The sequence below is a fragment of the Myotis daubentonii genome, chromosome 4 (genome assembly GCF_963259705.1).
Source record: "Myotis daubentonii chromosome 4, mMyoDau2.1, whole genome shotgun sequence".
NCBI classification, from domain to species: Eukaryota; Metazoa; Chordata; class Mammalia; order Chiroptera; family Vespertilionidae; genus Myotis; species Myotis daubentonii.
This window is the reverse complement of record NC_081843.1, coordinates 91,955,524-91,982,466: the sequence shown is the minus strand read 5'-3', so window position 1 is coordinate 91,982,466 and position 26,943 is coordinate 91,955,524. Positions and strand designations below refer to the sequence as shown.

General features: G+C 48.2%; 1 protein-coding gene across 5 annotated transcripts in view; it reads left to right on the top strand.

Annotated features, from left to right (window-relative positions):
• Window positions 1-20,814: 20,814 nt before the first annotated feature.
• Window positions 20,815-26,943, top strand: part of PDZD2 (PDZ domain containing 2) — a 327,541-nt gene continuing 321,412 nt past the window's right edge. For 3 of the 5 annotated variants that reach the window (XR_009452690.1, XR_009452689.1, XM_059694719.1), the window contains exon 1: window positions 20,815-21,079. The gene's annotated coding sequence lies outside the window, so the exon portion shown is untranslated. The remainder of the gene's footprint in view (window positions 21,080-26,943) is intronic. The other 2 variants (XM_059694710.1, XM_059694709.1) reach the window with 2 other exon arrangements.

Sequence of the window (26,943 nt, the reverse complement as noted above, 5' to 3'; positions counted from 1 at the left end):
TCAGAAATTTGGCTTTGTCTAGTCAGTCCCAAGGGTCTTCTTGTTACTATGAGATCAGAGCGTGATGCCCCGCCAGGAAGTGGCTTGATTTTATGGGGGAGTTACGTGGGGGGCCGTGGGAGCGTCAGCAGCATCTGCTTCTGCCAACCTCTCAGCAAGAAGCGTCTCCTTCATGGAAGAGCTCACAGCATCGAGAGAACGCTCCCTCCTCCATCGCCCCGACTTCTCCTTTTACCTTGCATGGCACCGCGTCCTAGCCTAGATCACTGACTGCCAGGCAGACTTGAGGAAATGTGCCTGTGCCATCACCCAGCTTCACCCTGGGTGCGGAGGCCAATTCCAAGTCGCCGAGAGTGTTTGACAGTCTTTCTCCCGCTTCAGGGTGGCACCCTCCCCGCGTTTATGCAGCGTAGACAACGCTTTTTAAGTTATTTCAGTGACTGAGGCATTATACTCGTGTCTTCACATTGTGACATTCCTAGCAATTACTACTGGCATACAGTTATTGACTTTCATCTTCCCTCATAAGTTACTCTTTTCCTCCTTAAAAAAAAAAAAAAAAAAAAAAAAAAAAAAAAAAATCCAGGCAACAGAACTCCTATGTAGATACGATGGGCATGAGACACACTTGGAAGGACTATTAGAAAATGGACAAGTGGATGGAAAATATGTGCTTTTTAAACAAATTTCCCCACAGTGCTCATCTTCATTTCTGGGTCAGTGGTTTTCCTTTAGGGAGCCTTAATGTTTAATTAATAGACATGCATGAGCCTCCGCCACAGCCCTCGGTGCCTGTATGATCCTCCGTGGGGAGACCTCCTGAACGTCAGTGTCATGTGAGTGCTGGAAAGCACATAGCCCCCGAGACAAAGCCGGACACCAAGTGCATCCTAGCAGCCAGGCCTTCCGACTCGGGCAGAGTGCGGTGTGGCTTCAGCGGTGTTCCCAGGTCACAGCCACTGCGACGGCGGCCCCAGCAGCTGCTGCTTCCTATATTTATCATCGCACCAGAAGCCTGGAGCCTGGGCGGCATCCTGCATTTCTCTTTCTCTAAGAAGCTCTCCCAACGCTCAGGAACCAAGAGCCAAGAGTTATTTTCTTGAGAGAGTCAAGAACAAACTGCAGCTGAGCGCTATGTGCTCCCTGGTCTTGGTGGGGTTGTGTGGGGAGACGCGTGGGGCAGAGCACACTGTGCCAGGCGCAGGCAAGGGCTGCCAGAGGGGCTGGGCTTGTAGATCCCACAGGAAAATACACAGGGCCCTCAACCCTCATGAGGAGTGTGGGCTGGCCCCTGTGGCCAGCAGTGAGGATGGAGAGTGTCAGGCCTGAGCTCCTGGGGCCAAACCATTGATACCGCTTATACTCCGGTGCCATGAGACGCTGGCACCTTGGCTGAGGCTGTTTATAACAAGCGCCTTGTTTTGAATTTGGAAGAGTCTGTGCAGCTCTTTGTTTTCAGAGTAGCTTTGAGGTGTTGCCCACACCTAGCAGAATTCCTCAGAGGCTCTGGAAAAAAGAGAAACCCTGTTTTGTGTCCAGGGTTTGTGCCTTTGGTTTACTGAACCACCGTACCTAGTCCACGTCTTATCGTATTCCCCCTTTTGAGTCCCTGACCCCCTGGGTCATCTACCTACAGCATCTTCTTCCCCCCTCTCTGCTCAGTGCCTGCCCTCCCCTCCACTCCCCTCTCTGCTCAGTGCCTGCCCTCCCCTCCCCTTCCCTCTCTGCTCAGTGCCTGCCCTCCCCTCCACTCCCCTCTCTGCTCAGTGCCTGCCCTCCCCTCCCCTCTCTGCTCAGTGCCTGCCCTCCCCTCCCCTCCCCTCCCCTCCCCTCCCCTCCCCTCCCTTCCTCTCCCTCCCCTCTCTGTTCAGTGTCACCCTAGCTTCTTTTGTTATTTTTTAATATATATATATTTTATTGATTTTTTTTTATAGCGAGGAAGGAAGAGGGATAGAGAGTTAGAAACACCGATGAGAGAGAAGCATCGATCAGCTGCCTCCTGCACACCCCCTACTGGGGATGTGCCCGCAACCAAGGTACATGCCCTTGACCGGAATCGAACCCGGGACCCTTCAGTCCGCAGGCCGATGCTCTATCCATTGAGCCAAACCGGTTAGGGTGCTTCTTTTGGTTTCTGAGCTCATTTCTCCTCCCGTCCACACTGTCATTCTGAATGCACATCTCTCTCTGGCCCTGCTTGCTCTCTTCTCACCCCTTAGACTTGATCCTCACAGTTACCCTTCAAGTTACTCTCCAGGCAACTGTTTCACGAAGGCAAGAACAGAGGGTCCTGGGTTCGATTCCCCAGTCGAGGGCACGTACTTCGGTCGCAGGCTCAATCCCCAGCCCTTGTTGGGGCACTTGCAGGAGGCAACCAATCAATGTATCTCTCTCATATTGAAGTTTCTATCTCTCTCTCTCTCTCTGTCTCTCCCAGTCCCTTCCACTCTCTAAAAGTCAATGGAGGTGAGGGTTAACCAAAAAAAAAAGAGGAAAGGATGCATGGCTCTTCACTGCTGTGCTCACCTGACACCTCTACCTGGGTGGGTAGCAGAGCATCCCGGCCAAAGATATACCATGGGAGCAACTAAGGCTGCATGTAACCTGAGGCCCAGGAGTGACTAAAGTCAGGGTACCCCACCCCCTAGTCAGCTGGGGTTTCTGGGACGGTTGAGCCACCGGAAGCCAGAGGCTCACATTGGCATTTCTCTTCTGCGCCCCCACCTGGTGCTGCCAGTCTCCTGGGGAGCTGCAGGTGGAGGGGGGATGGGTATGTATGGTGACAGCAGGCTGATTTTGTATTCCTTTGGCAGAATGAGGTAAATATTCATGCGTAAAGGATGGGAACTTTTCCCTGGAAACCAGAGACCCAAGTGACCAAGGACCCAGGGCAGGGAGGCTGAGAAGCCAAAGTAGAGAAGAAATGCCAAGAGGGGCCGAGGGTCAGCTGACAAGGGGCCATCCTGGCAGGCAGTGGGGGACAGTAAGATGCAGGAGAGGGTGTGCTGGGAGCTGGGAGCTCCAGGAAGCTGACTCCCAGATGGAGATCTGAGTGTGGCGAGTTGATCAGGGCTGCTGCTGGGATCAACACCCAGGGAAGGGCGCCGAGTGGGGCAGCGGGAGGAGGTGGCCTGTGACAGTTTCTTGGAAGCCTCAGCCACCCCCGTGGGGCACTCGGAAGCGGGGTAACTCTTCAGAGTTGTCCTGCGTTGGGCAAGTGGCCTAGATCTTGATTCTGACTCAAGAAGGGGGTGTGCAGCTCTTTTTAGCGAAGGCAACTCCCAAAAAGGGCTGCCAGCTGAGAACTCTCCCTGAAGGGGGAGCACAGCAAGTGGTGCGTGGTAGTGTCCGCTAAACTACCATCTGAGGAATCACAGCCGGGACACTCAGCAAAAGGAAATCTCCAGACTAGAAGGTCTGTGAAGAATTATCAAAGAGCTACAAGCATAGAACAAGAAAGGGTCCGCTGTCACCCTCCTCATTCCCACCATCCCTTCTTTTCCTCGGTAATTGTGGCAGTAGCGCTGTGGTTGGGATGAGAGTGGCCCTACCAGGATTTCAGCCCACTCGGGGCCAATAGAAAGGGTCCCAATCTTCTTGCAACTTTCAGGAAAAAGAACAGATCAGACCACAGGTTCCTGACATTGGCTTGGCCCCAGTATGGAATCTTTCCAACTGTCAGCACAATAGGGCACTAGGAGATTGGCCACTTTCCAATTGTCTTGAGGGTCTTTTCAGGATAAAGATGCATTCTAAACGGACCCATATGCCAGCCTGTGTACACACAGAAAATAGCCATGCCTGGCTTCATTCCTATGACCAAGAGCTTCTCTCCAAGGCAAACCTCCCCACCTCAAGGCTAGGGACAGACTAATAACACATTGCACTTTAATAATGATCCATTGAGATCACCTGTTTCCATTGTGAGTGTGAGTGTGTGTATCACTGGAAAGCAGTGCTTGCTCCTGGATAGCAGGGGGCCATTTGAGAATGTTCTCGTGCCTGGCTTCTCCAGGGTTCTCCCACCTGTTTTGCACCCGTCCTCTCACCCCTCACGATAACTTATTAGTCTTCTGTTCATATCATTCGCTACTGAGTTTCAAATGTAGGAAGATCCTTTCTGATGACATGTGTCTCCCTTCTTCAGTCTCCCAGCCTCTTCAAGTCTCATTTCTCAAGAGCACAGGTTGGACACTATAAACATTTTGAATGACTTCATTAGCTATTGGTTTTGTTTCTCAATTAGGATTCAGTGAGTTTATTTCAAAATGAATGCCATCTGCAGGTTTCATGGCCTTAGAGACAAATGGCCTCATTCATATCCATTTTCTTCATTGAGTTGCCCATCCTCAACAAATTCCTGGACTGTAATAAAAAAAAAAAAAAGACATTCTAGGGCAATTTTTCCTCACCAAGGACATGAACTTGTTTTGCGTGACTTTGATCAGGTAATGGGAACAAAGAGGTGGCCCCATTGTGCAGGGTGGAAAGTGCCCGCATTCACTGCATGAGACAGGAGCATGGAGCGTGGAACCTGGGCTGAAGGGTCAGGTCATTGGGATTCGGTCCTGGATCTCCCACTAACTGATGGGAAATGCACATAGTTCAAGGATAATCGAGGCTGGAATAAATCAAGGTCAAGCCATTCAAGATGATTAAAATTTTAAGTGAGGTTTTTATTTAAAATTTAAAAAATGAAGCTTCAGTCCAGTTGGTATGGCTCAGTGGTTGAGCATTGGCTGATGAACCAGGAGTTCATGGTTTGATTCCTGAACAGGGCACATGGCCAGGTTGTGGGCTCGGTCCCCAGTAGGGGTGTGCAGGAGGCAGCCCATCAATGACTCTCACTCATCATTGATGTTTCTATCTCCCTCTTCTCCCTTCCTCTCTGAAATCAATAAAAATAGATATTTTAAAAAATGAAGTTATGAAAATAAAATGGTATCTTCTGCAACAGAACATAAATTAAAATTGCATCTATGTGTTCATTCTTAGAATGAACACAAGTAAATATCACGTGGAGGTTTTGGCATAATTTTTGAACTAAAATGATTTGTGGCAGGATACAACAGCCTTCTCTCAATGGGTGATTTTATAGCAGAATTTTTTGGCAACCATATTAGAAAGCTTAATTCATTTTCCCAAAGATCTCTCAAAATTCCTTGACATTTAAATCATTGTTTTTTTGGAACCCACATCCTGTTACCATCTTTGATTTTTCTTCTCCAAATGCTGTTTTACCTAGTTTGTCCGTGGTTTTTCATGTATTTTTAGCAATACTTCCATCTTTTCATCAACTTCATAGACTCCTGCATCTTTTGAAATAATTGCAAAGATACTTTGTAAGCAACTTGCTTTTTTATTTTCCTTGCACTGTGTTCTTTTATTTGTTTAATTGGAAATAGTTTTAGACTTACAGAAAAAATTGCCAAACTAGTACAGAGTTCCTGCACAACCTTTACCCAGATTTCCCTAATGTTAGCAACTTACACAACTAGGGTAAATGGTCAAAACCGGGAAAGAAACATTGGCACGTGATTTTTTTAACGATAGACCTATTCAAATTGCACCGGTTGTGGAGAGTCATGGGCTTCGGTGCAGACATGGCCACGGCCAAGAACCGCAGCATGCAAACCAGTCCTGAAATGTCACAGAAACGGCATCGAGAAACCCCAATCACAACAATGTGAATCTCGTAAGGGGATGGACCCCGCGTTCCTGAGGAATACCCACTTACAATAGGAAGAGCCTGGAGAAGATGCAGGCCAACAACGCCTGGGCCATGAGCGCACGCGTTGAGGTTATCAAGGCCCTTGTAAAGCCCCAAAAGGTCAAGGCCAAGACCCCAAAGGGCAGCAGCCACAAGCTCAGTCAACTTGCCTACATTGCTCACTTCAAGCTTGAGAAACATGCCCATGCAGCGTAGCCAAGGGTCTCAGGCTCTGCTGGCCAAAGTCCAAGGCCAACACTCAAACCAAGCCCCAGGCTATGGCTACAGCTCCTGCTCAGGCTCTGGCTCTGGCTCAGGCCCCCAGTGGTGCTCAGGCCCCACATGAAAGCTCCACAGTAGAGGCCTCTATCTGCCGATGGAAGGACGGAAGGACCGCTGGGCTGCATGGAGGTGTCCTCCTGTGCTATTTGTTCAAATAAACCTGAGGCAGGGGAAAAACAATTTGCACCAGTTTTTTCCACTAATATCGTTTTTCTGCTTCAGGATCTAATCCAGGATCCTCTGTGTACGACATTTGGTTGTTACAACTCCTCAGTCCCTCCCAATCTGTGAGGGTTCCTCAGTCTTTCCTTGCCTTTCATGAAAAGGTGCTGGACAGTTATTTGTATCCTGTCTCTCAGTTCGAGGTGTTCCTGATTAGATTGAGGTTTAGATTTTGGGTAAGATCTCAGAAGTGATGTACCCTTCTGTGCATCCTACCTGGGTGCCTACAATGTTGACATGTCCTATTACTGGTGATGCTAATTCTTTGTTAAGATGGTGTCTGTTGGGTTTCTCCCCTGTCAAGTCACTGTTTCTCCCTTTGATATTAATAAATGCCTAGAGAGAGAGATTTTCAGAGTATGAAAACATTCTACTTTTCCTCAACTTCTCATTCTCTAATTTTAGCATGCATAGGAGGATCTTGTGTGCAACAATTATTACTGTGATTTTGACAAATAGTGATTTTCCTCTTCCCTTATTCCTTCTACATTTATTATGTGGAAGTAAGATTTTGAAGACCTAATACAAAAAATGTAATATATCTCATTAAACTTTTATATTGATTGTATGTTGAAATGTCTATTTTCAGGTATATTAGATTAAACAAAATATATTATTAAAATTAGCTTTCCTTGTTTCTTTTTATAATGTGGCTACTAGAAAACTCAAATGATATATGTGATCACATGGATGGCTCATATTACATTTCTACAGGACACCACTGCCCTATAGACTCAGACAATGAACTCTTGTGCCTATCTCCTAGGATGATTGTGAGAATTAAGTGAGAATGGTATATAAAGTGTTTGGCATAGTGCCTAGCATATAGTACGTACTCAATAGGAAACAGCCATTATTACTGAGTTATTGAAGGACAGTCACTTGTCTTCTCAGGGGAGCTGAAGTGTTTTCTTTAAGAACGTCAGTCAATCGAGATTTCCCTAAGAGGAGGACAGCCTGCTGGAGAGTGAGCTGCTCCTCAGACCTGGAAGACTCGTGTTTTAATTGAAAGCCAGCAGAGGAAGCCAATGCTCGCTTATGGAACACCCGGCGGGATACTGATTTCCAATAGGAATTTGAAAAAGACAAAAGGAGAGGGAAGATCACACACTACTCCAGCCTCTGAGAAGCACAAAGCTGTGCTTGCCTTATGGGACAGCCTAAATAAAGGCTTTTGTGAGTGATGGATGGGGACCTGGACTAGGCCTTCAGTTATCAGTGATGGATGGTCTGCTGAAAAGGCATCTCATCACCTAGATCAGTCCTACAGGTAAGACACCTGGCGCTCCCCTTATTCTTGGGGCATAACTGATGGATTTGCCAGGCAGAATCTGTGCGCCAGAATGTGCTTTTCCAAACATTAGCATTCCAGGTAGCGTCTCTTCCTGATGACAGTTAAGACACAGCCAAGTCCCCTTGACCTAAGGATTGTCAGTGCTGCAAAGCTTCCTTAGGATCTGTTGTTTCACCCTGGAAGTTATTTGGGCAACAGATAAACAAACAAATAAAAAAGATATAAAATTATGGAATGATCAATACTCCAGAGGTGTCTATCTAAAGATACATGGATATAATTACTGAAATAACGTTACTCCGCACTACCTTCTATAGGTAGTCTATCACATAAGAGACGTTGTTCAAAGTGCTTTCCATATAATAACTCATTTAATTTCATGTCAAGCCAATGGAGTAGATACTATCATTATCCCTTTGTTACAGGTAAGAAAACAGGCACAGCAAGGTTAAGTTACTTTACCCAAATCACAGCTAGTTAGTGGCAGAGCTGGGATTCCAACCCAGGTAGTCTGGCTCCAGAGTCTATACTCTCAACTAGGACTCGTGCTGCCTTGTTATGGGAGGTGCCTCCTACCTAAACAAAAGGAGATAACTCAGTAATAGTTCTGTATTTTAGGATTTTAAAATTCAAGGCCCATAGTTTTGCTTACCTTAGTGAGTAATTGCTCCCCTTCTTACCAATGGACAGAACCCCACTTCCCAGAAGAGGAAATTAAGAGACTATAATGAAGGGTTAATCTGTGATTTGTTCAAAGGCCCATGAGGTCGTTTTTAAGGACAATTGCTCCACAAAGAGGATAGACAATCTTCTACCCTGGCTGCCCCGTGGCTCTAAAGAGCGAATTACTTAGCTGGGTGGATATGGCTCTCTCCAGCGCTTTGGCTTTCTGTGTTTGTGTGCTATCATTTGCTAAAGATATGACAGTGTGCTCTTTGCTTGGGTTTGCAGCTAGGAGACCTATGTGTGTTTTCTCACCTCCCCCAGGAATGCAGCCAGAAAAAGCCGTGGCATTCAGAAGCCATCTGGGAATGCTTCCCAGACCTGCTCCAGAAGGGGGCACAGAGCCAGCTGCACATCCACCGGCTGCAGAATTCACCTGGCGCAGACTCACGCAGGAGCTCTGTCTCCAAGAATGATTGATCTGGGATCCTCGCTGTCCAGATTCTGGCAGGTAGTCCTCTGGGAGGGAAGTAGCCGGGATAGAGCCCTGCATTCCATGTGCCAGTTTCAGCGCTGAGGTGCAGCTTTGCCTCTGCCTCTGCCTCTGCCTCTGCCTCTGCCACCTCCAGGCTCTGGAAGTGTGGCTACATCCCTTCCTTCGAGGGCTTCCAGATCCTGCTGTCCGCCCGAGAAATGGGGGTAATAGCACGTAAGCCACATCAGCCAAGCTTGCAGAACTACTTAGCGGTGGCTGACAGACCCAGAGAAGCACGTCAGAACACTCGACATGCTTTCATTCTATTGATTCAGGTCAGGGGTGGGGAACGGCCAGCCCGAAGGCTGTATGAGGCCCATGAAATCATTTGGCCTGGCCCTGCAAGGCACTAGGGGTGAGTTAATTATAATTAACTGTTTGACCACATACAGCAGGCCACTTTTTAGGTTGATAATTGTGCGTGGCCCATGAATGATGTTCTGAATACCCAAACGGCCCTTGGCAGCAAAAAGGTTCCCCAGCCCTGCTCTAGGCGATGGAATTGAATGAGTCAGGATCCTATCAGAAAACAGACTGCACACAGAGACAGGAATAACTGAGGAGATTTTAACTGACGAAGGCGTGGACAAGTTCAGGGATAACGAAGCATGCCAAGGCTAGCAGCAGCAGGAGCTGTAACTACCCTAGGCCAGAAGAAGCAAGAGGAAGCAGTACCTACAGAGAGGGCCCAGTGAGAGTGGCAGGTAAGAGATGTCCCCTAGTGGGAGCTACCTACAACCTTGGGTAGAGAAACAGAGTCGCTGTCAACACCCGCATAGGAGAGGAGCGGGTGTGTGTGTGGGGGGGGGGGGGGGGGGGCGGGGTGGAGAGTGCCTTTTTCTTGCTGCCCTGCCTTTAGTCTCTGGTTGGTGGTGCCCATTGGTCAAACCCAACAGAAGGCAGAAGGCACAGAGCTCACAGGAGGTCAGCCTCCGGAGGCATGGAGCAAGGGGAGAGTGATGGGATGTAGATCTGGAGGGCAGCAAGGACTATGCAGCCGAGGATACACACACCGGTGTGATTTTTGGCTTCTAGGATTGGATACGGTGGTGTTTTAGAGGCCTCGCACTATAAAAAGTCAGATATGCTTGTTATAGGCAACCAAACAGAGGAAATCAATAAAAACGATTCCTGCTATGTGTTACAAGAATAAAATGCCTTTTAAGGTAACTCCTTTTTTGTTGAATCAAGAAGTCTAGAAGCATTTCAAAGTAAAAAGAGCATAATACCAAAATATGAATATTATCTAACTTTTGCCAGTACCAGGCAAGTAACTAAATGGCATGTGTATATTTTTTCTCTGTATCATCAGCACAATCTTATTCATCCATTTATTTAAAAAATATTTTCTGAGTTCCTATGTTGTGCCAGGCACTGTGTCATGTCCTAAAGAAAACATTTCTGAACCAGATAGTCGGAGATTTTCTATCATAACGCTTGCCGTCTATCTAAAAAATCAAACATTACACAAATGATTTCACAAAGAATTAAGAGCAGTTGGGGATAAACTCTTTAAAAGAAAAGTACACAGTGCTGTGAAACAGGGCACCTAACCTCACCCAGGAGGAAGGAGAGGCTTCCTTGGGGAGGGGAGGCCTAGCAGAGTCCTGAAGAAAAAGTAGGGATTGGGGGAGGGGGAAATCGAGGGAGAAAAAGGGCCTCCAAGGCTGAGAAAATTGAATTTCCCAAATTCTGAGGCATGAAAGGGTGCATTGGCAGAACCAAGAGGTAGAAAGCACTGCTGGGCATGGTGAACAAGGAGGAGAATGGGACAAGGTGAGGGTGAGAGAGGGAGATGGGCCGATCACAAGACCCAAGTAGCCAGGCTAAGGACATCGCATTTCATCCCGAGCATGATGCTCAAGCCTGGAAGGCTTCCAGGCATGGGGATGTGACGACCAGCTGTACTAGGGAGGCAGAGCCTGAGACTAGAGTATCAGGCAGGGTGTCTTTAGGAGGTTCTTGCAATAGTGGGGATCAAGGACAGGATGGAAAACTATCACTGTAAAGAACCAGAAAGCACATATTTTCTGCTTTGTGGATCATAAGGTTTCTGTGGCACCTACTCAACTCTGCACTTGTAGGGCAAGCAGCCATAGACGATCTGAAAATGGAAGAGTGTGGCTGTGTTCCAATGAACTTGTTTACCAACCCCTAGTGTGGACAAAAGATAAAGGTAGCTTGGGCCAGAGCAGAGCCTACAGGTACTTGAGAAAGTGTTGATAGGCCCTGGCCTGGGAGCTCAGTTGGTTAGAGCATCATCTCAATACATCAAGGTTATGGGTTCAATCTCAGATCAGGACACATACAAGAAGCAACCAATGAATGCATAACTAAGTGAAACAACAACTCAATGTTTCTCTCTCTCTCATAAAAAACGTATACTTTTTAGAGATGAGGAGTAAGGAACATTTAGAGCTCTGTATACTGGGGTGGTTAACAATAGAGGAGAAGTGTGAGGGAAAGAGCATAAATTCAATTTGTACTTACATAGATTGAGGTATCTGTGGAATATTCAAGAAGGAAGAGGAAGGTGTGTGCTGATTTAGGAAAGAACTATTAATCTAGAGGTAGGAAGTTAAAGGAACTCCTATGTCATAACATTTAAATTTTATCTGAGAATTAGAAAGTAAGATCATCTTCAGATGGCAAGACAACGATAAGACCAGAAAAGTCAAAAATTGGAACAGCTGAAACTGGTTTGGCTCAGTGGATAGAGCGTTGGCCTGCGGACTGAAAGGTCCCGGGTTCGATTCCGGTCAAGGGCATGTACCTGGGTTGCAGGCACATCCCCAGTGGGAGATGTGCAGGAGGCGGCTGATTGATGTTTCTTTCTCATCGATGTTTCTGGCTCTCTCTGTAAAAAATCAATAAAATATATTTTTTTAAAAAATTGGAACACAGTGGAGAATGTTTGAAATACTTGTTGTATAAGTAGGAGAGTGCATTGACGAGAGAAATAGAAGCGGATACCATTCAGAGCCTATGGTGATGGGCAACCAGGAATTCACCATCTACCCAGCTATGTTCGTTTGTTTGTTTCTTTGTTTCTGTCAGTACTTCAACTGAAAGGTATTGGCCAGTTTCACCCTGGCTTGGAGTTTTCCAACCAAAGCACAAGACAGTTTAGATAAGAAAGTGGTGACAATGACGGCCATACAATAAAAGCACGGAGCCCTCACACCATACCTGACCTTGAGTTGTCAGTTAATGTTTGTTGTGACCAAATAGACTCCACTAGAGTGAGCGGCAGGCGAAGCTGTCACCATTGGAGGGTGACAGTCTGGAGGAAGGAGAGTCTAGAGAAGAGGCTGAGGGAATGCGGATGCTGCTTGATGATGGAGTGGGCCGTGTGGCAGGCAGTGTGGAGAGGAAACTGTGTTGGAATGGAGGCAGAATATTCTGGGTCTGAGAGCAGCGCCAATGTCAAATAACCAAAAGGGGCGTCCAGTGGGGATGGACCAATGAAAAAGTAAAGAAGTCAGCATTATTTACCTCATCTCCCATGTCTCCTAGAGGCTTGTGAGGCCTGAAGTTTACCAGTTGAGGTGTAGAAAGTGGAAAGTGGATGTAGGCGTGTCAGACCTGCCTCCGCTAATTGTCTGCAAAGTGTTGACAGCTGTGCATAGCAGCATGTGTTGGTCATCCTTGAGGTGGGGCTCGGAGCAGGGAGTGCAGCATTGCATCATGGGACGTGCTGTCTGGGCCCAGCTTGCCCCAGGTCACCCCTGTGGTCACTAGCAAAGCCTACACAGGTCTTCAACAGTTGTGCTGTTAATCACTATTGCTACACTTCCCCCTGCTGAATCAGCGTCCAAAACCGTCAGGTGTCTTCTGCATTCTAGATGTTCTGTCAGGGAACCTGGGCCAGGGCCAGGATGAGGCCAGAGAGGCACTGAGGGCACATTAAGGAGTTCCTCCCTCTCAGGGTCAGGCACAGCCCAGAGTGAGCCCACATCCCTGAGAGTGAGTGTGCAGCCTTTACATTTTGAACGGTAGGCACCTCTCCCAACTCACCCTGGTTCTGGCCTCGCAGCAAACTCTAATGTGAACTGATACCTCTGGGATCACTCATTATGATTTTAGAAAAATGTTTGCCATTAGAAACTCCAGGGGGGAATCAGTTTTGGAGTCAGTTGTGAGTCCTTGATAGAAAACAACATGTATGCACAGAGAAACCAACTTTGAGAAACTCTGCGATACGATGTTCTGCACTGCTACACTTTCTATGAACTTTTTTGATCTCTAAAAACACTTTGCAACAGATACAATATTGATAAGCCCCATGACATTCTGACTGATGATGCACATCTCAAAAGACTTTAATAAGAAAAACATCATTCTTTTAGGAGCATTTGGAATTTATCATAAGGAATTAATTTATAAGTCTGCTGCCCTCACTGGAGAATATTTCTTCTACTCTGGCATGAGACAGATATGTGTGCACCCTTCAATGACAAGGGAATGTGGATGCCCTCCGTCTGTGAAGTCACTCTATCCCAGAGCCCATAGTCCTGAGACATAGCATCTTGATTGTGAACACCGGGCATTATATTTTATGCACTAGATAGAATTAGCATTTCCAAAATGATGGGCAGAAAGAGAGGCCCCTGAGCCACAGAATCTTTCTCCGCTGCTTTCCAAGGACACCGTGCCTCCCCCGACCAGGAGCACTTCCAGGCAAGTCTCAGAACCAAGCCAAGCAAGGTGATTCCTCAGGAGTCCCCTTTGGGCCCTAGAATTGTAAGATCTTGTCATCTTGTGTCAACCTTCATTCTTTTGTTTCTTCTCTCTTTGTTTCCAGGTGGTCTGAATGCCTAAGTTACAAAAGCAAATTATTTAAAAACAACTTAGGTTGTTTGCTTTGTTGATAAGTACATGGTAAAGCAGAAAAGATGATTCACTTCTCTCTGGATTCATGGTAAAATTTAAGAAACAGAAAACAATGGGCATTTAAATATTTTTCAGGGTGCTCTATCAACCAGAAGGACCCCATGGCTTAAATAAAGGCCAACCAGGAAAGAGCCTGATCCCTGGATTTGTTTTTCAAGAGGCAGCCCTATGAGGAACCCATTCCAATGGGCAATTAGACAGAAGGAGGTCACTATTAGCATTTGCCAAAACCAAACAAAAATAAGATGTTTTTATATATTTTCCAACAGACAATGTTTGTGTTTTTACCACATCTGGCTTTTTCACCCTATTGTTCTTACAAAGGTTCTACGTTCTAGGGACTTCTTTGGCGGGTTCATCTCTCCTGAAGGCAGCAGAGACACAAAATGTATGTGTGATGCTTGGCCCACAAATTCATTCATCCTGCAAATACATCCCTAATGATGAACTGATCGACTGCTTATCAACCCCCCTTGTTGAATCTTGCTGTACATTGTAAGTCATTTTATTCATGTACATTATATGATGAACTGAAATCACCACTTATTTTTTAAAATATTTTAAAATTGATTTCAGAGAGGAAGGGAGAGGGAGAGAGACACAGAAACATCAATGATGAGAGAGAATCATTGATCGGCTGCCTCCTGCACACCCCCCACTGGGGGTCGAGCCCACAACCTGGGCATGTGCCCTGGCTGGGAATTGAACCGTGATATCCTGGTTCATAGGTCAACGCTCAACCACTGAGCCACGCCAGCCGGGCTGAAATAGCCATTTAAATTGCTATTGCTCTCACCCTATTTCCTTTGAAGAGGTATTTAAATATTTTCAAAATACTTTCACATCTATGATCTCACTGGGGACTCAAGATCCTGATGAGGCCTTTAGAGGCAGGAGTTACTATTCCCATTTTAGAGAAGATTGCCTGAGGTTGCTCTGCACTTTAATGTGTTGTAGCGATGGGCCACAGAACACGGCGCTGGCTCTCGGTTACTTTTGTAGGCTGGGTATCATTACCTGACTTTTATTTCCATGTCCATTTTAGCTGTTCTAGTAAAGACGAGTGCTAAGATTAGCAAGAGACAATGAGAAGCGAAGCTGTACAATTAGAAAAAGAAAGTAGAAGAGAGACAAGCAATATGTTTATTTTTATAATTGCCTTTTTCAAGGTTATTAACATAAAGATATCTGGAAGAAATATCTGATGATGGAGTAAAAATAGCATATGATTGACTTAGAAGCATGCCTTTTTGTAAGTAGAGCAGAACACAACAAGGAGAATAATCAGCAGGGGAGATAGAAGTTAGGAATGGGAATGTGTTGTGCACAAAATGAGGAGTTAGGGAGCATCTTACCTAAAGAGTCTACAAATTTAGAAACACGGTGATTTGACTGAATTGCAATAGGGTGGGGACAGGCAATTGGGGAGACACAAGCTTCCCAACCTCTGGGGATTGTGCCAGTGCTATAGACGGTCTAAGTCCCAAGGGGAACCCCATGTCCCGTCTCTTGTGTAAATTCAAAATAAAGACACCGGCCAACTATAAAACAAAACCTGTGTGTATGTGGAACTAAAATAGCTGCTCTTTAGATATGCTGATTGCAAAGCAGTGGTTATGTTAATCGGAGCTGAACTGCTCTTCCTCTCTTTCTTTTAGTTGCCTTATTAGTTTCTTTTGTTTGTTTTTTAGTATATTTTTATTTATTTCAGAGAGGAAGGGAAATGGAGATAGAAACATCAATGATGAGAGATAATTATTGATTGGCTGCTTCTTGCACGCCCCCCCCCCCCACGCCCCCCCCCCCCCCCCCGGATCAAGCCCACAACCCAGGCATGTGCCCTGACCAGAAATCAAACCGTGACCTCCTGCTTCATAGGTTGACGCTCAACCACTGACTCATGACAGGCCCGGATCCCTCTCAGTTTTAAATGTCACTCTATTTTGGTGTTTCTACTTGTGTAGGCCATCCAAATCACAATCACTGGGGCACTGGTGAAAAATGTAGAATCAGAGCCTAGAGGAAGATTCAGTGTGTGATAATGAGGGTGAGGGGTTGAGGCACCAGGGAATCTGAATTGTTTCAAATCTCCTGTGGGTCCTTAACCACATTCGGGATTAGGATCCACTGAATTAATGTTTTACTGTCACTGTTCCTCATGTGTTTCTTTTAAGCCCTTCCTTGACCAGGGGATGGCTCATTCCAATATGAGTTCATGAATGGAAGTTTTAGTGGCCAGGAATTTGTAGGAGAAAGAAAGAAGGACCCGGCCGGCGTGGCTCAGTGGTTGAGCATCAACCTCTGAACCAGGAGGTCACGGTTCAATTCCCTGTCAGAGCACATGCCCAGGTTGTGGGCTCAATCCCCAAAGTGGGGCATGCAGCTAATCACTGATTCTCTCTCAACATTAATGTTTCCGTCTCTCCCTTCCTCTCTGAAATCAATAAAAGCATATATATATATATATATATATATATATATATATATATATATATTTAAAAGGAGGGTAATTAGCAAGCTTGTGTCTGTTTTGGAGATAAAATGAAGCTACAGAGGCTGGGATAAGAAAGGGAATTGAGCCAGTTATTGACTAAGCCTTCTCCAATACTCCCACCCCCCAACATGCTTGGAAGAGCTGCTGAGCAGAAAAGATGGAAAGCAGCCTTCAAGATTTCATTTGAGTTGGTGATGAGACTTAGTTCCAGCTGCCTGGCGGGTAGATTCTTCTCCATAGAGGGAAAGCTCACAGGGAAACCAAATGCCACTGCAGTCCCTGAGAGTTGACCTGGACTCAGTGTGCTGCGTTCTTTTACTTATCACTGACATCGTGTCTCCCAGGAAAATATGCTTTCTTGGTTCGTTATTTTCATCTTCTCTTGTCCTTAACTAAGCCTTAGACGTCTTATATCCAACATCCTTTTCCATATCATGTATTCACTAGAGGCCCAGTGCACAAATTCATGTGGTGGGGTGGGAGGTCCCTCAGGGTGGCCTGCGGAGATTGGGCCCCAGCTTGCACCCCCAGCCTCAAGGCCCCACAGCCCCACCTGCCACTCTGCCTTGACCTGGCGCTGCCCACTCACCTGCTCCACCATCCCGCTGCAGTCCCGCTCTCATCGGGGCCCATCGGGGCCAGCAGCGCCTTCACTGCTGCCCACTGCCACCTGCCTTGTTCCATGCCACCCCGTGGTGGTCAGCACATGTCATTCATAGCGAGTGGTCGAACTCCTGATCTCCTGGTCACACTCCCAGTCAAACGACCGCCTGAAGTGACAATTTGCATATTAGGCTTTTATTATATAGGATGAGCAATAAATTAATATGACAGCTTGGAAGGAACTACTTATCTGTGACTAAATATTTAACAAGGGGGCAGAAAGAACTTAATTTTGAACTTTAAACATTGGGAAATAAATGCCCTCAGTGGTGAGCTTTTCAAATTGGCAAGACTGCAAGGGCAAAACAAATTTTCATGCATTTGATTGACCCCTTTCGAGGTGAGCTATTATTAGCAGGCCAGGACCTGAACCTGCCAAACACTCGTTGCAAAATATTGGATGAAAAGTGATTGAAATTAGAAGTACTTTAAGCTGGTAAGCAGAGCCATGTCCAAAGAAGACAGAAAATAAAATATGACATATGCATCTATTGTATATATATCATATACATCTGTATATTTAACAATTCATTTTAATTCAGCAAATATTTATTGAGAGGCTATTGGGCTAGATACTATGTCACACTAGGTTTTGGGGACACAATATTGTTACCAGGGAGATGACGAGAAGAGATAAGGAGACCTCGGTTTTTGTATTCTTGAGGGTAACGTTTCAGTCAAGAGACAAAGTGTAGAAAAGCAAGCAAGCAAGAATTTATTGACCACAGCAGAAACATACTTAGGGCAGTGAAACAAGGAAGATTATGGATGAAGCAACAGGAGATCCTAGGCTGTGCTGCCTTGGCTCCCTGGGAAATCAGAGGAAAGAGGGAAAAGGAGGCCTTGGAGAGAGGTTCAGGGGGTTAGCCTGGGACGAGCTGCCACTGTCCATTGCTCCCCTGGTTGCAAGTCTCATGGGGTCCCTAAGAAGTTACTTGGTTAGGAGATAGGTGTGGGGGGAAGATGTGGCGGAGGGGAAAGGGAATGGCACAGCTGTGCTTTCTTCTCTTAATTTGTCTGTCCTTGGGCGTGGTTGGTAAATGGCACTTACTTGGATTTCTGTTGTCTGTCTCCCTGAGTAGGGTGGGTTAAACTATTTACCCTGTGGTTAGGAAGGAGAAGTGCAAACCATTTACTCTTAAGTGTCCTTGGTTTAGGGATTTACTAGGTAGATACAAACTGCTGCTTATGTCTCAGCTTCCCCATTTCACTTGTCCTGAAATTTTCCTAGCTTCTTACTATTCTATAACAACGTCTAGGTTCTCTTACCTCCAGGAACTCACAAGCTGACGATGTGTGAGAGGGAACACTATTGTCAGCGGAGAAATGGCACCAGGAGTTACTGGCGATTGGATCTTGGTTCAGCAACCTGGGTGCTTGAATTCAGCAAAGAAAGAATTCAGAGCCAAGGAACTCAAATTGGAGGAGAAAGTTTATTTACAAAGTCGCAGAGGTAGAAAGAAGTGAGTCCGCTGGGCTGCGTGGGCCCAGGAAACTGATTACAGAGGCAAAAGAAGGGCCCTTGGAACTTAGGAGAAAGAGAGGTAAAGGTAATGCACCTGGGGAAGGCGGGGGTGGGGGGGTGGGGGGGTGGGGGGGTGGGGGGGTGGGGAGGAGACTCAGGTGTGCTCCAGAGAGAAAGAGAGAGAACCAGTGCTAGTTCTTATCCTGAGGTGTTTTTTGTTTTGTTTTGTTTTGTTTTTTACTTTTCAAAGGCCATGGTTTTAGGGGAGGTCCCAAGGGAGAATTTCAACAGAATATTCATCAGCTTTCCAGGTGTATCCTTTCAGGGTCTTGGTCTCCACTGATTGGTTGGTGCCAGGACAGGGGTCATTAGTCATCGCAGCTGGTCCTGATGTCAGCCATGGAGTCACCCCACCTGGCCTTACTGCTTTTCTGGGCCTGGAGCTGAAACACAACTGAGGCCTAGATGTTACCTCTAGTTAGACCAAAATTCTGTGGTCAACAGAATGGAGGCTTTGTTCCTAAGATTACTTGATGTGTGAGGGTCAGAACCTCATTTTTCTGAGGGTTTAATGCTTAAGGGAGTGGTCGTGCAAGGGAGTCCTATGAGGCTATCATCCAGCCCCTTGTTCCTCCTCTAAGGGGGTCTACCGAATGACTAGTGATGTACCAGGGGAGGAAAGGTCCCAGGAGGGTCCGAACCACATGACCAGCAATATGCTTGGGGAGGAAAGGTTACCCTGGGGGCAAGGTCCTATGTTCCTACTCTACTCATGGCTGTCTAACTGCCTGCTATATCACTCTGATTCCTACAGCCTACGACAAGGTTATATTAGCAACTTGTAGAAAGTGCTACCATTGCAACAATTAATGGGAAAGAAGAAACCTGCAGCAGTGACATTTAACTGTGGGATTTCAGCAGACACAGGAGGGTGAGAATGCCCTGGCAGAGGGAACAGAAGTTCTAGGTTAGGAGCACATGGCTGGAATGAAGGGGTTGGGGATGGATTGGGTGAGAAGTAGCAATGCTTGGAGGTAGGTTCTGGGTACAGAAGCTCAGGAGATATGTCCTTCATGGCTTGTGTGACTGGGAGACAGCGGTGGAAAATGGAGCTGGGACTTGGACTAACAGAAACCACTGTTTGATTCTGGAAGGATTTTCTTCTGTGGTGTCCCAATGCTGCCTTTCCAGAGAATAGGTGCCACTTTATCGAATACCTTCTACATGCTGTGCTGAGTAGCTATGTTACCGCCCATCCTTGCAACAATCCTGCACGGTCAGTATTTTCTCTATTTACAGAGAGGAAGCGAAGCCCTGGGTGCCTGAGACTGCACAGCGTGTAACACATGCAGCCTGGTTTGGTGCAGACACTGATCTCAGTGGCCTGGAAATTATAAAAGCTGAAGAACAGCTGAATTCAAGTATTCTCCCGCCCCAACCTCTGCCAAAAATACCATCTCGAAATGCCTTGGGACCCCCCTGGTCCCTGATGCTGCGGCCAGCTCTGCAGAGTCTGTGCAGGTGATTTATGCTTTTCTCTCTTCCAAGAGACCAGAGCTTATTGCCTTGCTGGGCAAAGCGGCAGCAGATCCCTGCCCCACCCCATCCCCCCCCAAAGCAAAGATTTCCAATTACTGCTCTGCAGAAAATGTCAAAAGCATTATTCAACTATTCATTATCCCGGGTTTTGTAATTTTTCATATGTTTTTACTCTTATCTGCTAGCACTTGAAAAAGACCAGCTTTTTCCTCTTAAGAGCTTAATTTGCAGAGCTGTGCAGTCTCCCTATTATGTTCTTATCATCCTCTCCCTGTGGTAGGCAGAATGACAAGGATGACAAAAAAAGAACCAACAATATTTGAAGGTCTTCCTGAAAATCCATGGGCATGAAGGGTCCGAAAAGCCCGAGGTTTCTGGTCCTCCGGTGACCTGGAACAAGGCCAAGGGCTAATGGCGTGCGCATCACAGTCCACTCAGCACAAGGACCGACACCTCCCCCAGGGCCACGAAACGGGCCTCCGAGGATTTCCCTCAGAGGCTTAACTGGGGGTGGGGGTGGGGTTAAGTAGCTCTGAGGTGTCAAGAGATTCCCCCCAAATTCTCATACCAGGGTCAGATATACTTTGGCACCCCAAGGACCCGAGCCCCTGGGTGGCTTGCGGGGAGTGGTGAGTCGTACCCCGTCTTCTTTGGCCTCCGCCCCATTCTTTTCTAAAGCAACTGGCATTTTTCTCGGTGCCGTGGAAAGGCAACTCCAAGTCCCCTGGCTCGCTCTCCTCCACCTAGAGGGCGCCCAAAGCCCCGCCATCTGGAAATGCTGAGCTGCCATCTCCCCGGATCCGTTCCTGCCCAGACACTCCGGTTTCTGAAGGCAGCGCACCAGGACTCCGGGTTGATCCCGGGAACGCGCGGCCCGCGGGGCGCCGGGCTCGGGGAATCCCCGCCCACCTTGTCACTCCAGCCGGGGAATCCCCGCCCCCCGCCTCTGTCACTCCGGGAAGGGAGTTCCCGCCCCTCGAGTCCGCCAGTGGGAGGGAATCCCCGCCCATCCTCGGGGCTCCGCGCATCCCCAGCGCCGCGCGGCCGGGAGAGCCGAGCAGGGCGCGGGCTCCCGGCGCCGAGCGTGCGGCCCCGGGCGGGGAGACGCGGTGCGCGGCGGCTGCGGGGACCGCCGGGCCGCGGGCGTCCGGATTGCGCCTCCCACGGCGGCGGGGGAGCCGCGGCGCTGCAGCTCCGGGCGGGCGGCGGCGGCACCGGCGGTGGCAGCGGCGGCGTCGGCAGCGGCGCGGGTCCCGCCGGGCGGCGCCTGAGTCCGAGCGAGCGAGAAGCCGCGGGAACCTCCGACGGGCCGCGAGCAGGTGAAGGGACCTGGGCTTCGGAGGTGGGGGCGCGGGACCGCCTCCGAGACTGCGTGCGCCCGGAAAGTTTAGTGACAGATGCCGGGGCGGGAATCCCAGCCGCGGCCGGGCGGCCAGTGGGGAGCCGAAGCCGGGTCCCAGGTGGCGCGGCGCGAACTCCCCTGGCGTCGGCCCGGGGGTGGGGAGGACGCGGCCGCGGCCAGAGGCCGGACCGAGCGGGTCGGGACCGCGGGACCACCCGAGACGCACTGCCGGGCACCCGTAGGGCAGGGCCCGGAGCCCCTGCGCTTCGTGTCCCCATCCCTGGGCCGTCGCCTGGCCCTTTCCTCCGGGGCAGAGGCACTCAGGTGCGCCGGCCTCCGGTACCGCAGGGGGTCCACCTCCCGCGCTTCCTCAGACCTCGCCCGCTCCTGCCTGCGGAAGGGGTGCGCGGGGCCAGGGAGGGGGGCGGGGAGAGGGGAGCTCGAAAAGAGCAAGGGCATCTTTGGGGCGGCTATTGGCATCTGCCAGGGAGATAGGGAACGCACTGATGGGGAAATCCTGTCCTCCCTCTTAAGTGGAGTTCCTCCGAAGACCTGGCGCCTCCCCTTCTCTCTGTCTTTGGGGTTGCGTTGGCATTTTAGGACTTGGGGCTGCTTGCCTTCCCGCAATGCTGGGCTGAGTAGGAGGAGGGTCCAGGGCCCTGGCTGGAGTTTGCCAGAAGCCGGACCTTAGCGGCTCCGGTAGGTGCAGAGATCTTGATAAGGGACCCTGAGTGTGAAGAGGGCAAGGTCTGGCAGGGACTGGCGCAGAAAGTGGAATAGCAGGCGCGAGGGCATTCCAGAGCTGCAGACCTGCGCTGGGACTGCAGGTGGAGTGATGGGGACAGGAAGGCTTGGCATCGGCCTCTTGGTGCCTGGGGTGGATGTGTTCCCCTCAAGGAATCATGAGGAGGCTGCTGGAGGTGGTGGCGGAATGCCCGCAGAAAGGGATACCTGGATCTGCTTTAAGAAGAGCCCCCCTGGACCTTCAGTGCTGGTCCTTCCCCAGTGGGGCATCCCACACTCGGCCTGCCTTGGACTTGGGCTCTAGGGCCCTGGTATTTCTACAGCGCCAGCTTTTCTGGTCTGACTTCTGGGTGGGTGTCAAATTGGTACAGGTTGGCAGGTGCGCTATGGGAGGGCTGCTTGTGGGGGCAATAGAATGTCTCAGAACACACTCGTGGCTGTAGGTGGTTCTAGCGTCATCAATTCCTCCTTCCATTAGAATGGGCCACGAACCACTGGGAGTGTGTGTATGGGGAGGAGGGAGAGATGTAGGAGTAAAATCATGGCAGGTGCTAAGAGAGGAAGAATCAGAACCTTGTAAAGTATATAAATGCACCTCCCTTGACATTGTTAATGTGCTCCTGGAAAAAAAATATTGAATTATACTTTAAATCTCTATCATTGAAATTGATTTTGCATGCACTTAAGGCAGTTTACTATTTAGGGAAACATGATCATTTCTCTATTCATTTCAAGCAATTTATTTTGGGAGTACCTGTGGTTTGCTGTGCACAGGGGCCTAAAGGTTCTGGGGGCACACAGAGATGAAAGGGGCTCCCTCCTTGCTGTCAGACTTCCAGTCTCTCAGGAGAAGTGAGGTAAGTGTACTGGGAGCTCAGATCCAAACCAGTGCATGTGTGCCATAGACTGTGTCCTGTGTTTATTGGATGAAGGAATGACGGGATGATGCAATGAATAATGCACCTGAAGAGTGGTCTCAATAAAACATTTTAGGAGTAGGGAGGAGACACTTTTGACTGAGGAGATCAGAAAGGCTTTGTGGAGGAGAACCCAGGTAGATCAGGTGCGTGCTGAGAGGTGGATCCTCAGGAGAATGATGGGAGAAGAGGCTGAGCTAAAGACTTGGAGGAACTCAGTCCTGTGCCAGTTAAACATAATCGGAGAATAGCTGGAGGGGGTGGTAGTGTTGTAGGAAGGTTCATTCCCCCCTCCCAGGCATGTGTGGTAAACAAAAGAGAAGTGGGAGAGAATGGAGATGAGATAAGGAGCGTTTGGGAGGGAAGAGGCCAGGGCAGGTGCAGGGGAAGAGAAGCTGGCATCTGCCTTCCCTGGAAGGGAGGAGGGAAGCCAGGTTTGGGCGAGGCCTGGATGGAGCCCCGTAGTGCTGTGGAGAGGAGGGAAGAATTGGTCTTGGTGGAATGGGCGGAGCACCTGCTGGGACGGGGAGGTCACTGCACCATCCCGGGGGAGTGTTGGGGAAAGGCCGATGTGCAGCTGTCAGTTAGGGGAGGTGAGCCTGGCATCTGGCATGGCCACCAGGCACCAGCTGAGGCAGCCAGAGGGAAAGGAAGGATTCTGGAATTGGGGTCAGAAACTTGGGCTGGAATCTAGCCCAGTTGCAGAGAACTTCTCATTGGCCAGGTCACTCGCAGTTCTGCAGCCTCAGTTTCCTCATGTGCAAAACTGGTACAATAGGGTTGTCCTTAAGGAGGAATAAAAAAAGAGGTACTGAGGTATGTGCACACACCTCCATAGTAGTGTCTGGTACCTGGTGGTGGTCCCTCTGACAGTGTGCTGAGACATGAATTCGCCTCTCTCGAAGTCTGGGACAGCTCAGTTGAACGCAGGGTTTTTTAGTAGACCCAACGAATGCTTGCTTTTAGTTTTGGGTGAAAAACTGGACTGCTCTAAGCAGCCTGGCCTCCCCTTTAAGGAATCTTTCAGGATGTCTGCCCTTTTATCTATTGGCTTGGTTCAGTGGATACATCTGCATTCCACTTCCCTTTCTTATGCAAAGGTCAAGTTGCCAGCACTCAGAGCTGGGAGAGCCTGCCCAGTCTCCTGGCTCATCTGTGGTTTGGAAGAGGTGATGCATTCACACTTGCTAATTTCTGCACTTAGGAAGCTGCGGGCCGAGAAAAGCTGAGAACTTGCCTCATTCCAGTACAGCTGGAGCTAAAAGCACAATTTTCAGTTGTCTTTTCATGGCAGTTGTACAAGATGCATGTGGGTGAAGAAGAATGAAAAATCTGTGTGTCCCATTGGTTTCATTAATACACTTATGATTAAACCTAGAAAGATTAAATAAATATTCTCACTTATTTGTGAAGAGGGGAGGAAAGGAGCACTTAGCTGGAGTTAGTAAACATTCAATAGATGTGTGCCAAATTAAATGGTATCAGGGGAATATGTGCAGGTTTTTTTTTTTGTGTTTTTTTTTAAGAAAAAGAAGATTTTTAAGGAAAAAGTATCTTCTCAAATTATTTTCCACCTGGATGGTCTATGTCTAGATTATGTTGTCCTTTGGTTGCATATAAAACGATAGATCCTTTTATGGCATTTAAAAATGTTATATTCATGTTATAATAGCCATATTATAGATCTGGGGGGAAATAAGAGAGAGAGAAAGAGAGAGGGAGAGAGAATCGAGAAAGCATATATTTCCCATGGGTTCTGCAGTTCTGGGCAGAGGCAGGACTTGAAGCCAGGTAGGTCGGCTGGTCCAGACTTGAATTGCCCCGGATCCAAAGAGCTCTGCATTCTATTTACAAATGTGTTCAAGAAAACACTGGGAGCATTTACAGTTTGAAAATTCAATAGTTGAAGAGGCCCTTTGTGGTCTGATAAGGCGGCTGAGCCGAGAGATGGTTTGTTAAGGCACTAAGTGTGCGGAAAAGACACATTTGTCTTTTAAGTTTCTCCAGCTCCGGGAAGACGCCTGCCCCTGGCTGTGACCTCCTGCCCATGCCCAGCATCCTCTCCACCAGGAAACAGTCCCCATTCTGAGAGCTCCTGCTGGCCTCCTGAGCCGTTCATTACCTACATGAACACACTGAGCGAACAGAAAATCAGAAACTGAAGAATTAACTCCCGTTGGCGAAGCCATCCCATGAAACCAGAGAGCATTGAACATCTGGCTGATGAAGTTATTCTCAGATGATTTGTTTGTAGGTTTTAAAGCATTTCTGTGGCTCATAAAGCACTCTAGGACACATGAGGAGGTTTTGGAGAAGTGGGGCTTGGGGAACTGACTTAGAGCAAAGAGGACTAATTTTGCACACACTATTGTCTCAAACTTTAGATGAAATCATAGCAAGGAGAAGGGGGAAGTTTTGTTGTCTGAAGCAGCCTGAAATGCCTAGCTATCCACATGAGGGTAAAAAAACTGCAAACTCTTAAGGATTTGCAAGTCCCTGAAGGATCCAGTCCATTCCTTGCCTTGAGGTTGAAGTAAATTTGGCTCATTCCAGGCAGGACCTGGGGTGTTGGAACAGCCTCCTGAGGCAGCCGGGGCTTCCATGGTATATGTGGCCCTTAACAGAATGTGGGGACTTTTGAAGTTTTAGCAGGAGTGGATATGGACTTGACCTGAGCACATTATGGACTCCTTTTATTTTTATTGATTTCAGAGAGGAAGGGAGAGAGAGGTTGAAAACGACATAAATGATGAAAGAGCATCATTGATCGGCTGGGTCCTGCATGCCCCACACTGGGGATCGAGCCCGCAACCTTGGGCACATACCCTGACTGGGAATCGATCCCCAGCCTCCTGGTCTACAGGTTGATGCTCAACCACGGAGCCATGCCGGAGAGGGGGGAATGGACTCTTTTTTTTATCAACACCTGGACCCCTCTAGTACTTGGCTTTACTAGTATATACACTAGACTTTAACTCTGCTATCTTAACCCAATCATCTGAGTTCAAATACCCGCCCCCCACCCCCACCTCCCGCCCTGTTGTCCTGGCCTCCAAAGAGTGTCATCTTGCTTTGCTAAAAATAAAGACGCAGTGATACAATGCAGAATGTGACTCCTATCCCAAGCAAGGCCACACTTAGTGCAGTGGAAAGCCACTCGGGGCCTTGGCTGAGACCAGCCTGCTAAGGGAATAGCAGTGTGCTGGGAGGGGGTGGGAGAGAGGTAATTTTGGATCATGGTGGATGCAGTAGAGGGTGGGGGACTGGGCTGCCTCACAGGGGCAGCCTCTGGGCATCCAGAGGAAGGTGGTAGGAGGAGACACCTGCCTGGGAGTGTGGCTTTCTTGGGACCCCTGGGATCCTGTCTAGCTACTTCACTCCTAATGAGATATTGCCATACCTAGGGGGAAACAGAATAAACACCACTCTTTTGTCCTTTTCACCAAAGGCCAACACTTTGCAGATGCCTGTCTCATGGGAACCTGCCTGTCCTGCTTGCATGGCCTCAGGTAGTGTTGTAATTCCCATATCACAGAAGCCTCTGTTTCTGGAGGGTGGCGAGGCCCTAGCTTTTCAGGTTAGCTGTACTACATTAGGTTGCTGTGTACAAGTTTGAACACCCAGTAAGGCCCTTCATCACCAGGAACATTAACTTGTTCCTAACATTGCTTACATTTGCATGCAGGTGACCAAATACAGCAATTACAATCTCTTCAAGTTTTTGAACGATTCTTTTTGTTACACCTACGAAGGTGAAAATGGAGCCGAGTTTAGTAAAGCAAGATGTCAATAAACTCTGTACATTTTTGTGCGTTGGCCAATGGACACTTATAAAATGTCTGATTTCAGCTGTGTTTCAGTTGGATTCTGCCCCCTACCCACTTTGGCAAAGTGTATTTTATAGATATTTGGGTAAAACTAGATTGTGCTATATGGGTCTCTTGGTGAAGAATATTAACTTCCAAGGCTAAAGTAGCCATGCAAATATTATTACAGAGTCACTCAGCATACAAAATTGCATCGCCCTCCTCCACGGTTTGTCACTGCCCACTCTCCAGCCCTGCCCCGTCCTGGTCATCGTTATTCCCAATATCATTAGGCTCAAAGTAGGGACAGCTGTCCCCAGGAAATGTGCTGCGAGCGTCCTCAGCAGCATGGATCCTCAGGAGAGAGCAGGCGG